The sequence below is a fragment of the Lithobates pipiens genome, unplaced genomic scaffold (genome assembly GCF_037356315.1).
Source record: "Lithobates pipiens isolate NorthernLeopardFrog02 unplaced genomic scaffold, aLitPip1_a1.2 Scaffold_16, whole genome shotgun sequence".
Classification (NCBI taxonomy): domain Eukaryota; kingdom Metazoa; phylum Chordata; class Amphibia; order Anura; family Ranidae; genus Lithobates; species Lithobates pipiens.
The window spans coordinates 445,607,470-445,621,430 of record NW_027507748.1 but is presented as its reverse complement, the minus strand read 5'-3'; the positions used below and the strand labels follow the sequence as shown (position 1 = coordinate 445,621,430).

General features: G+C 42.2%; 1 protein-coding gene across 2 annotated transcripts in view; it reads left to right on the top strand.

The window, feature by feature from the left end:
• Window positions 1–13,961, top strand: part of CNGA3 (cyclic nucleotide gated channel subunit alpha 3) — an 81,973-nt gene that overhangs the window by 19,349 nt on the left and 48,663 nt on the right. The gene's annotated exons all lie outside the window — the stretch shown is intronic.

Genomic DNA, 13,961 nt, shown 5'->3' with positions numbered 1-13,961 from the left:
ACAGTCTTATTTAGTCTGAGGAACCATTCCTTCAAGGACAGTGACTGATGTTGACGCCAATGTACAGGTATACACATACGGGCTGTAGTAATCATGTGCATAGTAAGGTATTTGTGATACAAATCCTTGATGGTAGTTAAATGGTGGAAAGGCTATTGGGTAGGTGAAAATTCTAGGCAGGCCACCTTATCATGGATGGGCAGAATTACATCTGTAAAGATGATGGTATTGCGCAAAATATTATATTACTTTAGAACGCTTCCTATTTTGGTACCAATAGGGGCATTATGACTGTTCCAGACGAAGATCTTCAATTTTATATGGGGTGCTAAGGGCAGTAGACTGGCCCGGAACACAATGTATGCGCCCAAGGATCTGGGTGGTTTGGGGGTCCCAGATCTCTGGAAATATTACATTGCAGCCTGACTAACACAATTATGTAAGTTATACTACATATATTATAAACCAGATAGGGTGTCTATAGAGGCCCAGGTCAGCTCCCCTTTGCCAATAGACCTGGTACTCTGGATCCCTTCAAAATATAGAAAGGCTATCCTCTTCCCTATGCTCTCCCATTCTGTTAGCCTATGGGATGGGTCATGCAGACAATGGCCCCTATATTCTCCTCACTTCCCAGTGGCACCCCTTTTTAATAACTCCCAATTCCCGCCAGGTATGACGCCTGTCCTCTTTTTCTGGTGGGTTAACAAGGGACTCTATCGCATAGGAGACTTTCTTGACCATAAGGGAGATGCCCCCTCTGAGAATTTCCACCTACAACAAATACAACATTACTTAGGCTCTCTACAGAAGAGAAGTCCTGATCTCACTGTACGAACACAGTTCGAGAACAGATGCCTACAGGATGCTCTCCAGCGGGTAGCATCTCCATGTTGTATAAATCCTTTGTTTCCCCCTCCTCTAGACTTTCTTACCAAATAGTTTGGGTGAAGGTCTTGGGCGTTGCTGCTGAGGTAGAGGATTGGCAATCCTTGACTGCACGCAGTCACAAGGGTATAATGAATGTAGCCCTGGTTGAAGCGAGGCATAAGGTGATCACACGATTGTACTTAGTGCCAGAATGCCTCTCTAAAATGTATCCGGACTCATCTCTCTCCTGCTTCAGGGGCTGTGGCCAGGTAGGCTTTGTTACTCATATATGGTGGACCAGTGACGGCCCATGCACTGTGGGCGCGCGAGTGCCACCCCCCATCCATGTGCGGGCCCCTTTCAGGACGCCGGACTCATGGATTCCTATGACGGGAGCGGGAGGGGGTGGTACTTTTTGAAGCACCTGATTAGAGCTAGAGGCTCTAATAGGCTTCAAAATAGGATGGACTCGGGGTGTAGAGAGTGCACGCTGATCCCACCCGATTGTGTGATGATAGCGAATGAATTTTCACTATTTTCACACTAACCTTCCTCCCTGCCAATCAGGAGGCAGGGTGTCAGACCTGTTTCCTGATTGGCCAAAGCGTCAGGCCACCCGATTGGATGCCTGGCGCTTAGGAAGAGGAGCGGATGAGACACACGCTGGAGCGGAGGTCGCCGCCACTCTGGTGCACTGAGGAGCTGCCGCCTGGCAGGGGTTGCCACAATGTCAGAGCCGGGGTTGGAGATGCTGCCAGAGCCATGGGTAGTGTAGCGACAGGCTCGCCAAAGAGCACGCGCTATGTTTTTCAAAGTTAAAACTTTACCCAAGCTACAGTTTGGTTTGGGTCTATTTGCCTAAATTATACTTCTGTGTCAGTTTGATTGGGCTGTGAGATGTTCAGCCTGGCCACAGGAGGCACTGTCTCTTGTGGCAGGCGTGGAACTATGGTTTGGTCAGGCACTTAAGTTACTCTCTTTCGGAGCCAGGTCAGTGGGAGTGGCCCTCTCGCTGTGCCCTCTGGGAGAGGGTATTTAAGATACGGACGTCACTTGATTCGGGGTTCTGGTCCAGTATTATGTGCTGACTACTTGGTCCTGGTCCTCCTGACCAGCCCCCAGGAAGGATATGGCCTGTGGTGCAGATCCACCCGACTTTAATGCCTTGGGGCTGGCTAGCCCGAGGCAGGGAAACTAAAGAAGGATTCTGAGGTGGTTGGGTGCCGTCTCCGGTTCGGGAGAGACCCATAGTATTTCAAGCATTCCAGGGGAGGACTCTTTAGAAGAACACCACGTGTAAGTTCGGTTTTCTTAACAAGAGCCTGGAAGGGCTGAAGTAACCGAGAGAATCCGGTCTTGTGGATATTGCCAAGTGGCTGAAAGATCCAGGTATCCTACAAGTGTTCTACAGCTTAGTTTCCTACGTGTTCTGCAACAACGTCTGTGACAAAGACTTTGTTCCTGAATAAGCACCTTGTTGGCTGCTAGGCCTTGTGAGAGAGGGACTGTCCAACCTGAGTGTTCATCCAGCTACGAATGGCTATTCTCTGTATGCAGTCAAAGTAAGCAAGTTCTTTACCGTTTATAGACTCTGACATTGAGAGTACCTGAACCATCCTTCCCAACCCTCTGATCCCAAGTTGAAAGACTGTTCAATGGTTCGAGTTTTTGCAAATAAAATCCACTCAAGTGGATCTGTTGTCAGTCTCGAGTTACTGGGCCATCTACCACGGGGCATCCCCTAGACGTGTCACAAGGAGAGCGGAAGGTAACGGTAAGCCCAAAAATAACCAGCAGCTCCTTCGGGGGTTAGTGCTACAGTAGCAACTGGCTTTCTTATCTACACATCCCGAACGCTCAGGTTTAGCATTGGATTACTGCTGGATGGACTCTTGGACAGGCGTGGTCTCGCTCCTACACTCTCTTTTCTTAATTTCTTCCTTTTCTTTTCCTAATTTGCTTTTACTATGCCTTACTCAGGTGCAATACAGGTCCTTTAGTTGGATTCTTTGTTTTGACCCTTATGCCACATACATACAATCGGGAATACAGCCAGCAAAAGACCAATGAGAGCTTTTGGTCAGAAAATGCAATCGTGTTTATGTTCCATTGGACTTTTGTTGGCTGAATTTCGGCCAGCAAAAGATTGAGAGCATGTTCTCAATTTTTTGGTCGGAAAAAGTTCCTATCCAAAAATATACGTTCGTGTGTATGCAAGTCAGACGTGCAAAAACTCACGCATGCTCAGATTCAGCTATGAGTCGGAAGCTATTGGCTACTAGCTATTGAACTTCCTTTTTCTAGTCCCATCATAGGTGTTGTACATCACCGTGTTATTGACAGTCGGAATTTGGTGTGACCGTGTGTATGCAAGACAGCTTGAGCGAAATCCCATCAGAATTCCATCAGGAAAACCATCAGAGCTTTTTCTGACCAAAATTCCGATCGTGTGTAGGCAGCATTAGAGTTTATTCGGTTGTCTGCGAGCTGGTGGTAAGCAGGCTTCGGTGTTTTCCTGGGTATTCCCCAGGCTTTTGCTGTTACTTGTTTTAGCCCTCCAATGCCGCTTACTGCGATAGCCAGCTAGAGATAAGGGTGGTGGCAAGTTTTTTGTTATCACATTGGTGTTTCTATTGGTCCAGCATTGCACCAACACCTTTGCAAATACAATTGTGTGTACGTGGCATTAGGGTTTCTGTCTAGGCTTTACAAGTGGTAATTTATCTTAGAAAATATGCCACTGACATATTTAATTTATGCTAAGTATATGTTATTCTCAGTTCAAGATAATATGTTTAGTGCTAAATGACTTGGTGGTCATTATGTTTGTTAGAGACTCATTATTATGACCAAAGTTTGTCTTAGTGGTGTGGCCGGTGAGTTTATCTCTGTCTGACCCCCCCCCCCCCCCCCCATTGGACATATAAGGTTGGACAGCTGCAAGGCCTATTGGGTGCTTGGTCTCTCTTTAGAAAACATCCTAACAGGTCTCGCAACTTGGGTCTCATCATAGTGGACCACTCCGCAGAAGTCCCTGATATTCCTTGATGGGCCCCCATGGACTCCTGCCTTCAAATTTTTACCCTTCAAATATGCTATCATTGTTAACTGTTTGTTTACGGTTTATGACCAAATTGCACTTTTTCTGATATTCAACTGTTAAGTTAATTTTGTTATTTTGGAAATAGAATAGAAAGATTGACACAGAAAATTCTAGGGGGCATGTAGTAACTTGTCTCCAGTAAGCTTACATCGTGGGCTGAGATCAAGTGCCGTTGGGGAGAACGCGAGGCACATAGGTTCCCAAAAAGATGTTAGCAATCTACTGCAAGAGACTCTCGTTTTGCGTTGTTCAAAAAGTGACACATTTTTAAAGTCCACAACGGGAACAGGGGAGTGGTGATTATATCACACTACTGCTCTCTTTGCTTGGGAAATCCTTCTGTAAGCTAGGGGGAAGTTCGAGTTTTAATATACTGAGATCAGTGGACTCGAAATCAAAGGCAATGTCGTCAACTTGCACAGGTCATGAAAACAATTCAGCATTGGCACAATAAGGGGGTGAGAGCAGATATCCGTAACTCCCTTTTGTGCAGGGTTCCAGGGCAAAGTCACTAGTAGTACCCCTTGCTCAAAGGACCGCTCTAAAGAAATCCAATCCTTTAAGCTGGAGTAGGTACACCAGTCCACAGATCTCATCAGATGGCAGGCCCTGTAGTAGATTTTTTTCATCAGGGAGACCAATCTCACCTTCAGTTTTTGAAAGAGAATGTCTCGGGGTAGCCGATTTCCAAATATACCTGCTGAAAAGTTTCTGCAAGGAGGTGAAGAAAGCTGGAGGGATTGAAAGAGGTAGTGACTGCATCAGATACAGTACATGTGATAAAGTATTATGGACAGTACATTAATTTTAAGGATTACTATCCTCCCAAACCATGAGAATCACAGTTTCTCCCAACATTTAAGATCCTGCTGAAGTGTTTGTAATAGTTGCAAAACATTATGAGCGCAGAGTAGACTGTTAATTGTAACCCCAGATATGTGATTGCAATAGGTTTCCATGTGAATGTAAATATACTTTGGCAACGATGGACTAGATCCAAGAGGAGAGAGATATTAAGAGCATAGGATTTAGAATCGTTAATCAGTAAATTGGAAAGTCATCAAAATAGCTCTAGCTCTAGTAGTGGAGCAGGGAAAGAGGTTAAAGGGTTATGAGGAAAAGAAGTATATCATCCATAGATGCAGCAATTTTATATATCTTTTCATATACTTGTATGCCCTTAAACTCTGCAAGAAAAGCTCTAGAGATGAAACAAAAAAATAGGCAACAGGGAGCAGCCCTGCCACATACTGTTTGTGATTGGGAAGCCATTAACTTTGACTCTTCCCTAGGACTCAACATATAAGGCACAAACACAATAGCACAGTACTTTCCCAAACCAAACGAAGGAAGCCCCACCATTATATGGTCCTAACCCACCCTGTGGAACTCCCTCTCGGCATCCATTGAAAGGAAAAACACTGGTGTGGCCTGTTTAGTCAGCCAGTGGTGCATGTTGGGTGCCTTGATGCTATTATTGCAAGTTCTCTTCCCAAAATAAAAATCACCTGATCTAATTTAACCCAGGAGGGTAGGAGTAGAAGAAGTTGATTAGCTAGGATCTTCACGTATATTTTAATATCAGAGTAGTAAAATCAGGTGATAATTTGTGACTAAAGTTACATTGTTTTCCTTCTTATGAATAACCATGATCTGAGCTGAAAACAGTTGGTTAGCTTGCTGAGCATTGTTAGTGAGAGAATTAAAAAAAAAATAAGAAAATTAGAAGTTAGTCCCCTTTCACACGCTGGCACTTTTCAGGCGCTATTTTTTATGTAAAAAATAGCGCCTGAAAAGCGCCTCTCAAGCCACCCCAGTGTGAAAGCCTTTATTTGGCCGCTAGCGGGGGCTAAAATGGGGTAATAGGGGTCATGCCATGACTGGCAGCTCCCACGCACATGCGTGGGAGTGACGTCACATGACTCCAGCCAGTCACAGAGCTGGAGTTCGCCGCCCCGGAAGGAAGAGGGGCAAACATGGACGCTCCCTGCTAGTGGGGACAACGGTGACATCACAGGCTTCGGTTTCAGGTAAGTGACACATAATGGGCTACTATGCGATGCATAGTAGCCCATTATGCTTTATCTTTGCAGGCAAATAAAGAGGAAGTAAAACCCACCAGGGTTTACTTCCTCTTTAAAAACAAAACAAAAAACTTTACAATTTAATGCATATCTAAACCCAGGAATGAAAAATGATAAATTGCAGCCTTCCCTGCTTAGATTCGGCAGCATTTTCTTTCAGGTTTTTTCCCTTTATTTACCCCTAGTGAACCTTCCAGTACCACACTAGTATCCTAGTGTGAGGATGTTCACTCACTGTACGATACCTATGGAGGAGCAGCCATTTCACCTAGGCTGCTCTCCTGAATTGATCTAAACCCCCCCCCTTTTCTACATTCCCGTGGGCATATGTGAGAACTGAGAAAGCTGATAGCATTGTTTGGGTTTTAAGTTCAGTACACAGGAAGATGCAAGGCCACAAGATTTATGCCAGGATTGGCTGGTACTGTATTTTTCTGTACTTGCTGAAAACATCACAGTGGATTTAAACACACATTAATATGAATAAATATACAGTAAAAATCTAGTGTAGGGTCTTATTTGAGCAGCTGATTCCTGGAACATACACTTATTAACTCCTGAAAAAATACCCTTCCTTTGATTTTCAGCAGGTCTTTTTATATAAACAAATGGAGTCTCTTGTTGTACCTGTCCTGCATAATCTACCAAAACTTCACAAGCCCCCTGTACCTGAAGTCAAGGTTGGGCTTACCCCCTTGTCTGATATGGTACTGTTATAGATATAGCCGTATAGAACATCATTTTGGGACCCTCTTAATATGTGTGCACACAACTTTATGTGCTTTTTATTTATCAAACACAACTTTATGTGGTTGACTTCAGGTCTGCACTCATTTTAGTTGTTTTAAAATAAACATTGGCCCATTACAGAATGGCATTTAATATTACTTCTCAAAACACGATTCAATAAAAAAATAATCATTTATTAGGCAAGTCCTCAAAATTATTCTGATCAAATTTATATTTGCTGACATTTGCATTTCTGCCAGTATGTTGCTAATTCTGGCACATTTACATTGATTGCAAAACACTGCTCATAAGCTGAAATTCATTCTCCTTCAAGTAAAAAGCTGTGTTTCTGAATGTTTAAGTAGCCTTTTTGGTATAATGTAATGTGTATTTTAAGTAGTATGCTGCTTTGATAAGTTCAAACGTGAGAGGATGTCTTTTGATTCTGAACAGTTCTAAACCTTAATCGTGGTGAATATATTATCACTAGAGGTCATTTTTAATTTCAGCTACATTAATATTCTCTCTTTACCTTTGATGTGAGGAAGCCTAAGCAAGCCATGAGAGTATGAGGTTCCTGCTGAAACTGAAATACTTTTAATATTAGTGCCATTCCCTGCACATGTACATTTAACCACATAGAGAAACAAAACATTTAAAACCAGCAGGGGAAAACACACAAAACAGGTATGACTATATAGGTTGCTGTGAAGTATTGGGATTTTATAAAAATCTCCCTGGTCAGTAACAAGCTCCTCTGATCACTAGAGGTACTGGTTATCTCCCCAGGTTGGTTACAATCAATCTGGTAATTGCACAAAAGGCTCAAGGAGAAAGGAGTATTGCTTGTCATTGCTGAGCAATTTATGACCTCCCTTAGAACCAAAAGCACTGTAAGCGACAAGGAAGCTAAAATGCACCAGTCCAGATCCTTTAATCCCTAACCGTTTGACCTCACCCCTAATCCAATCACTTTTTCATTGGATAATCAATCTGTAGTCCTAATCCTCATTTATGCTTTTGCAACCAACATTTTCACACTAAAACTTATACTGTAAAATATCAACAACCAAAATGTTTCCCAATTGCCTATTCCAAATACCCTGATTTCCCTGTCCTTTTTCTTTTCTCTGTAAAATTGTATTCCAGTTCCAGTTAATAGATTTCCACAGCTATCCATAATCTCTCTGTGGAAGTGTTATGCTGTTCGCTTTACCTTAAGCTAATACAATGCTGTTCGCTTTACCTTAAGCTAATACATTCTATATACTGTAGGTATATTGGCACTAGTAGTTAATCACAGGACTCTCTTGCTGTTACATAGTCAATATGGTTGAAAAGAGACACAGGACCATCTAGTTCGATCTTTATGTATGTGTGAATTTGTGTTTTACCCATATTGGCATTTGGATAAATCCCAGGATCCAACTCCTATCAACTTTAAGACTGTTTTGTTGTGTAATATTGATGATAAAAGTCACTACAATTAAAGAGGAAGTAAACCCTGATGAGTTTACTTCCTCTTTTTTTCCCTGCAAAGGTAAAGCATAATGGACTACTATGCATTGCATAGTAGCCCATTATGTGTCACTTACCTGACACAGGAGCCAGCGAAGTCGCGCTGTCCCCTGTAGTCCGCCGCATCCATCTTGCTGGTAGCGTCTCGCAGCTCCGCCGCTGTCATTCGGCGAAGCCGCGATGACGTCACTCCCGCGCATGCGCACGGGAGTCGACAAATGCGGCAGCTCCATTTTTGGAACTGCCGCGTTCAGTGCGCCTGCGCGCCGCTGTCTACGGCGCATGCGCCGTAGACAGCGGTGCCCGTTTTCGGGCAAATATCTCCTAAACCATATAGGCTTAGGAGATATTGCTTGGACCTACAGGTAAGCCTTAATCTAGGCTTACCTGTAGGTCAAAGTGGTTTGTAAGGGTTTACAACCACTTTAACTTCAGCGCAGGTAGATTTGGGAGCAGTAATAGATAATAGGCAGGGCTTTTCTCTCATCCTTGTCTCCCCCTACCAATCCCAAACATCGTTCAGCGACAACAGACCCCATCAGCAACATCAGACCCTTCAGCATCCAGCGTCAATAAACCATTCAGCAGCCAATAAGCCCTTCAGCATGCGCACCCTTTGCCACCATGTTGGGGCTTCCAAAACTGCAAACTGCCACATTTCTGCTGAAAAAAAGACCAGACAATAAGTACAGGTTCATCTCAAAAAATTAGAATATCATTAAAAAGGTTATTTATTTCAGTAATTCAATTCAAAAAGTGAAACTCATATATTGTATAGATTCATTACACACAGAGTGATATATTTCAAGCATTTATTTATTTTAATTTTGATGATTATGGCTTAGAGCTAGTGAAAACCTAAAATTCAGTATCTCAGAAAATTTGAATATTACATAAGGCCAATAAAAAAAAGGATTTTTTAAATCTGAAATGTTGGCTTGCTGAAAAGTAAGTTCATGTACAGTATAGTATGCACTCAATACTTGGTTGGGGCTCCCTTTGCATGAATTACTGAATCATGTGGAGTGGCATGGAGGTGATCAGCCTGCGGCACTGCTAAGGTATTATGGAAGCTCAGGTTGCTTTGATAGCGGACTTCAGCCCATCTGCATTGTTTGGTCTAATGTCTCATCTTCCTCTTGACAATACCTCACAGATTGTCTATGGGGTTTAGGTCAATCGAGTTTTCTGGCCAATCAATCACACTTATACCATTAGACCAGGTATTGTAGAGATAAGTGCCCCAGAGATTGTGCGAGCAAGGGAGGGTGAACCAGACTTTAAAGGAGTAATATTGTATAAAACAGTACAAAATGTATTGGATATACAGTAAGTATGCAGGAATTTGATACACGATTATATACACCTAAAAACAATTGTTGGATACAAACAAAAAACAGCAGCTACATTCTGGAGCACACAGATGATCACCAACGAGATCAATTGGATTGTGTGGCCACAAAAGTCCCAACATATTTCGGAATATGGGTGTAAATACTCAATTCTTTTCTCGGGGGTTAGATTGAAGCAAGCTGTCTGTTCTGTCAACAGAAAAATGGGTAATGCCGCATACACACAACCTTTTTTTCCGTCAGAATAAACTCTGATGTTTTTTTCAATGGAGTTCCGCTGAAACAGACTTGACTACACGCGATCACACCAAAGTCCGATCGTTTAGAACGCAGTGACGTACAACACTTACACTGGGACTAGGAAAAGGAAGTTCAATAGCCAGTAGCCAATAGCTGCCCTTGCGTCGTTTTTAGTCTGTTGGAACAGCATACAGACAAACGGTTTTCCCGATAGAAATCGATTCCGTCGGAAACATTTAAAACATGTCCTATTTCTAAGTCCGTCAGAATTTTTGAAAGAAGTCTGATGAAGCCCACACGCCCTCATACCCAATGAAATGATTCAGTCTGACCTTTTCTGCCGGTAAGTCCAAACATGTGTACATGGCATTAGAAATACAAAATGATAAATAATGAACAAATAAATATGTACAGTGCCTTGCAAAAGTATTTACCCCCCTTGGCATTTTTCGCATTTTGTTGCCTCACAACCTGGAATTAACATGGATTGTTTGATGATTTACATCGTTTAATTTACAGAACATGCCCACATCTTTGAAGATTTTTTTTTTATTGTGAAGGAAACACAAATAGGACAAAATAACAGAAAAAGTCAATGTGCATAACTATTCACCCCCCTAAAGTCAATACTTTGTAGAGCCAACTTTTTTGGCTATCACAGCTCCAAGTCGCTTTGGATAAGTCTCTATGAGCTTGCCAAATCTGACCACTGGGGTTTTTGACCATTCCTCTTTGCAAAACTGCTCCAGCTCCTTCAAGTTGGATGGTTTGCACTTGTGAACAGCAATTTTTAAGTCTGACCACAGATTTTCTATTGGATTGAGGTCTGGGCTTTGACTGGGTCATTCCAACATATTTACATGTTTCTCCTTAAACCACTCAAGTGTTGCTTTAGCAGTGTGTTTGGGGTCATTGTCCTGCTGGAAGGTGAACCTCCGTCCTAGCCTCAAATCACACACAGAGTGAGAGTACAGGTTTTGCTCAAGAATATCCCTGTATTTAGCACCATCCATCTTTCCCTCAACTCTGACCAGTTTCCCAGTCCCTACTGCTGAAAAACATCCCCACAGCATGATGCTGCCACCACCATATTTCACTGTGGGAATGGTGTTCTTTGGGTGATGTGATGTGTTGGGTTAGCGTTTTCTTTGATGGCTAAAGTTAAATTTTAGTCTCATTAGACCAGAGCACCTGCCTCCATACATTTTTGGAGTCTCCCAGATGCCTTTTCGCAAACTCAAAATGTGCCATTTTATTTTTTGCTGAAAGTAATGGCTTTCTTCTGGCCACTCTGCCATAAAGCCAAACTCTATGGAGCATATGGCTTATTGTCATCCTATGTACAGATACTCCAATCTCTGCTGTGGAACTCTGCAGCTCCTCCAAGGTTACCTTAGATCTCTGTGCTACCTCTCTGATTAATGCTCTCCTTGCCCTGTCCGTGAGTTTTGGTGTGCAGCCGTCTCTTGGCAGGTTTTTTCCATTTGATTATGATAGATTTGATGGTGCTCCTAGGGATCACCAAATTTGCATATTTTTTTATAACCTAACCCTGATTGTACTTCTCAACAACATTGTCCCTTACTTGTTTGGAGAGTTCCTTGGTCTTCATGGCAGTGTTTGGTTAGTGGTACCTCTAGCCTCTGGGGCCTTTCAAAAAGGTGTGTATATGTAATGACCGATCATGTGACACTTAGCCCCTGTACACACGGTCGGAGATTTCCACAACCAAATCCGTTGGATTTTGCCCGTCGGATTTTGTCCGTCGGATCTTGTCCCAAACTGTTGCATACACACGGTCGGACTAAGTTGTCGAAAAATCCGATCTTTCAGAACGTGATGACGTAATTTCGTTACGATGGGACTACGTTCAGGCTAGTAGCCAATAGCTTTGATGTAGGAATTTGATCTGAGCATGCGTGGCACTTGGTCCGATCAAAATTCTCTACACATGATCGGAGTATATCCGATCGAACCAGTTGGTCGGGAAATATTTACAACATGTTGGAAAATTGGGTCCGACGGATATTCCGATGGAATCAGTCCGATGCATACCACACACAGTCAGATTATCCGACAACACGGTCCGATAGGACACATTCCGACGGATTCTCCGACCGTGTGTACAAGGGCTTAGATTGCACACAGGTGGACATCATTTCACTAAATATGTGACTTTTGAAGGTAATTGGCTGCACCAGAGCTTTTTATTAGCTTCATAACAAAGGGGGTGAATACATACGCACATACCAATTACCTGTTTTTTATTTCTGAAAAAAAGTTTTATGTATATCATTTTCTAATTTTACTTTGCCAAATTAGACTATTGTGTTCTGATCCAACACATATAATTCAGATAAAAAAAAACATTGAACTAAAGGCTGTAATGTAACAAAATAGGTAAAAAGCCAAATGGGGTGAATACTTTTGCAAAGCAATGTAGAAACACAGTAGTTAAACAGCAAGGCATATAAGGACCGGCAATAGAGATGATTGGTACTCACAAAGTTTGTGTCCTTCTAAATATAATGCACATCAGAATTCACTGGTAGGAGGGGCTTTCATCTCTAGACCTGCTCAGTCACACATAGAGGAGAGCTCTGGGGTTCATGCGTGAGGCTTATTGATATATACCACACAACACTAAGTGTCAGACTCCCCATAACAGAGCATATAAAGTGAAATATTTACATGGTTGGAACATGCAGCGTCCATCGCCAAAAATCACATCAAAGCTCACAAGGATCAACCAAACAGATGAGAAGACCAATCTAGCACAAAACATATTAAATAATGTAAGATCAGTGGGATGGCACAACAAGCCATAAAATGCAAGTATAAATTTGAGTATAAAACTGAAGGTATAGATATAGATCAGCATGTCATATCATAGCATATAAGCAGGCTCATCACCATGGACATCGCATAGCACATTATTTAAAATATTAACTGTGAAACATGCGGGCAAAATGACAGCATGGTCGCAGAGGCAGTATGAAATAAAAAGTGTGAGGTCCAATCAGCATCTCCATAAAGCTGGCCAGCAGAGGGGAGCATTAAGTGTTCTAGAATTCCCTGATAAAGGGCTGAGCTGACTTTGGACTTGATAAAACACAGTGGACCAACACCAGCAGATGACATGGCTCCCCAAAACATCACTGACTGTTAAAACCTCACACTGGACCTCATGCAACTTGGATTCTGTGCCTCTCCACTCTTCCTCCAGACTTTGATTTCCAAATTAAATTCTAAATTTACTTTCATCTAAAAAAGAGGACTTTGAATTACTATGCAACAGTCCAGTTATTTTACTCCTTATCCCAGGTAAGACACTTCTGATGTTGTCTCTGGTTCATGAATGGCTTGACACAAGGAACACGACAGTTGTAGCCCATGTCCTGGTATACGTCTGTGGTGACTCTTGAAGCACTGACACCAGCCATAGTCCACTCCTTGAGAATCCCCCTAAATTCTTGAATGGCCTTTGCTTCACAATCCTCTCAAGGCTTTGGTTATCCCTGTTGCTTGTTCACGTTTTTCTACAACACTTTTTCCTTCCTCTATTAATATGCTTGGATACAGCACTCTGTAAACAGCAAGCTTCTTTAGCAATGACCTTTTGTGACTTATCCTCCTTGTGGAGGGTGTCAATAATTGTCTTCTGGACAACTGTCAAGTCAGCAGTCTTTACAAGTATTTCGAGTTAATGAGCTGATTAGAGTGTGACAATATTGAACTTTTTCATAATATTCAAATTTTCTAAGATACCGAATTTTGGGTTTTCACTAGCTGTAAGCCATAATCATCCAAATTAAAAGAAAGAAGTGATTACAAACACTCTGTGTGTAATCTATATAATATATGAGTTTTACTCTTTGAATTGAACTACTGAAATAAATTAACTTTTTGATGATATTGTATTTTTTTGAGATGCGCCTGAATAAAAAAAGCAGCACAGTTAGGTATACAAACTAGGATGGGTACAGTAGCTGACTGTGGTCAATATGTGAGGCCCATAAATGTAATAATTTCAATATGCTGCACATTATTTGCAACCAGCTCACA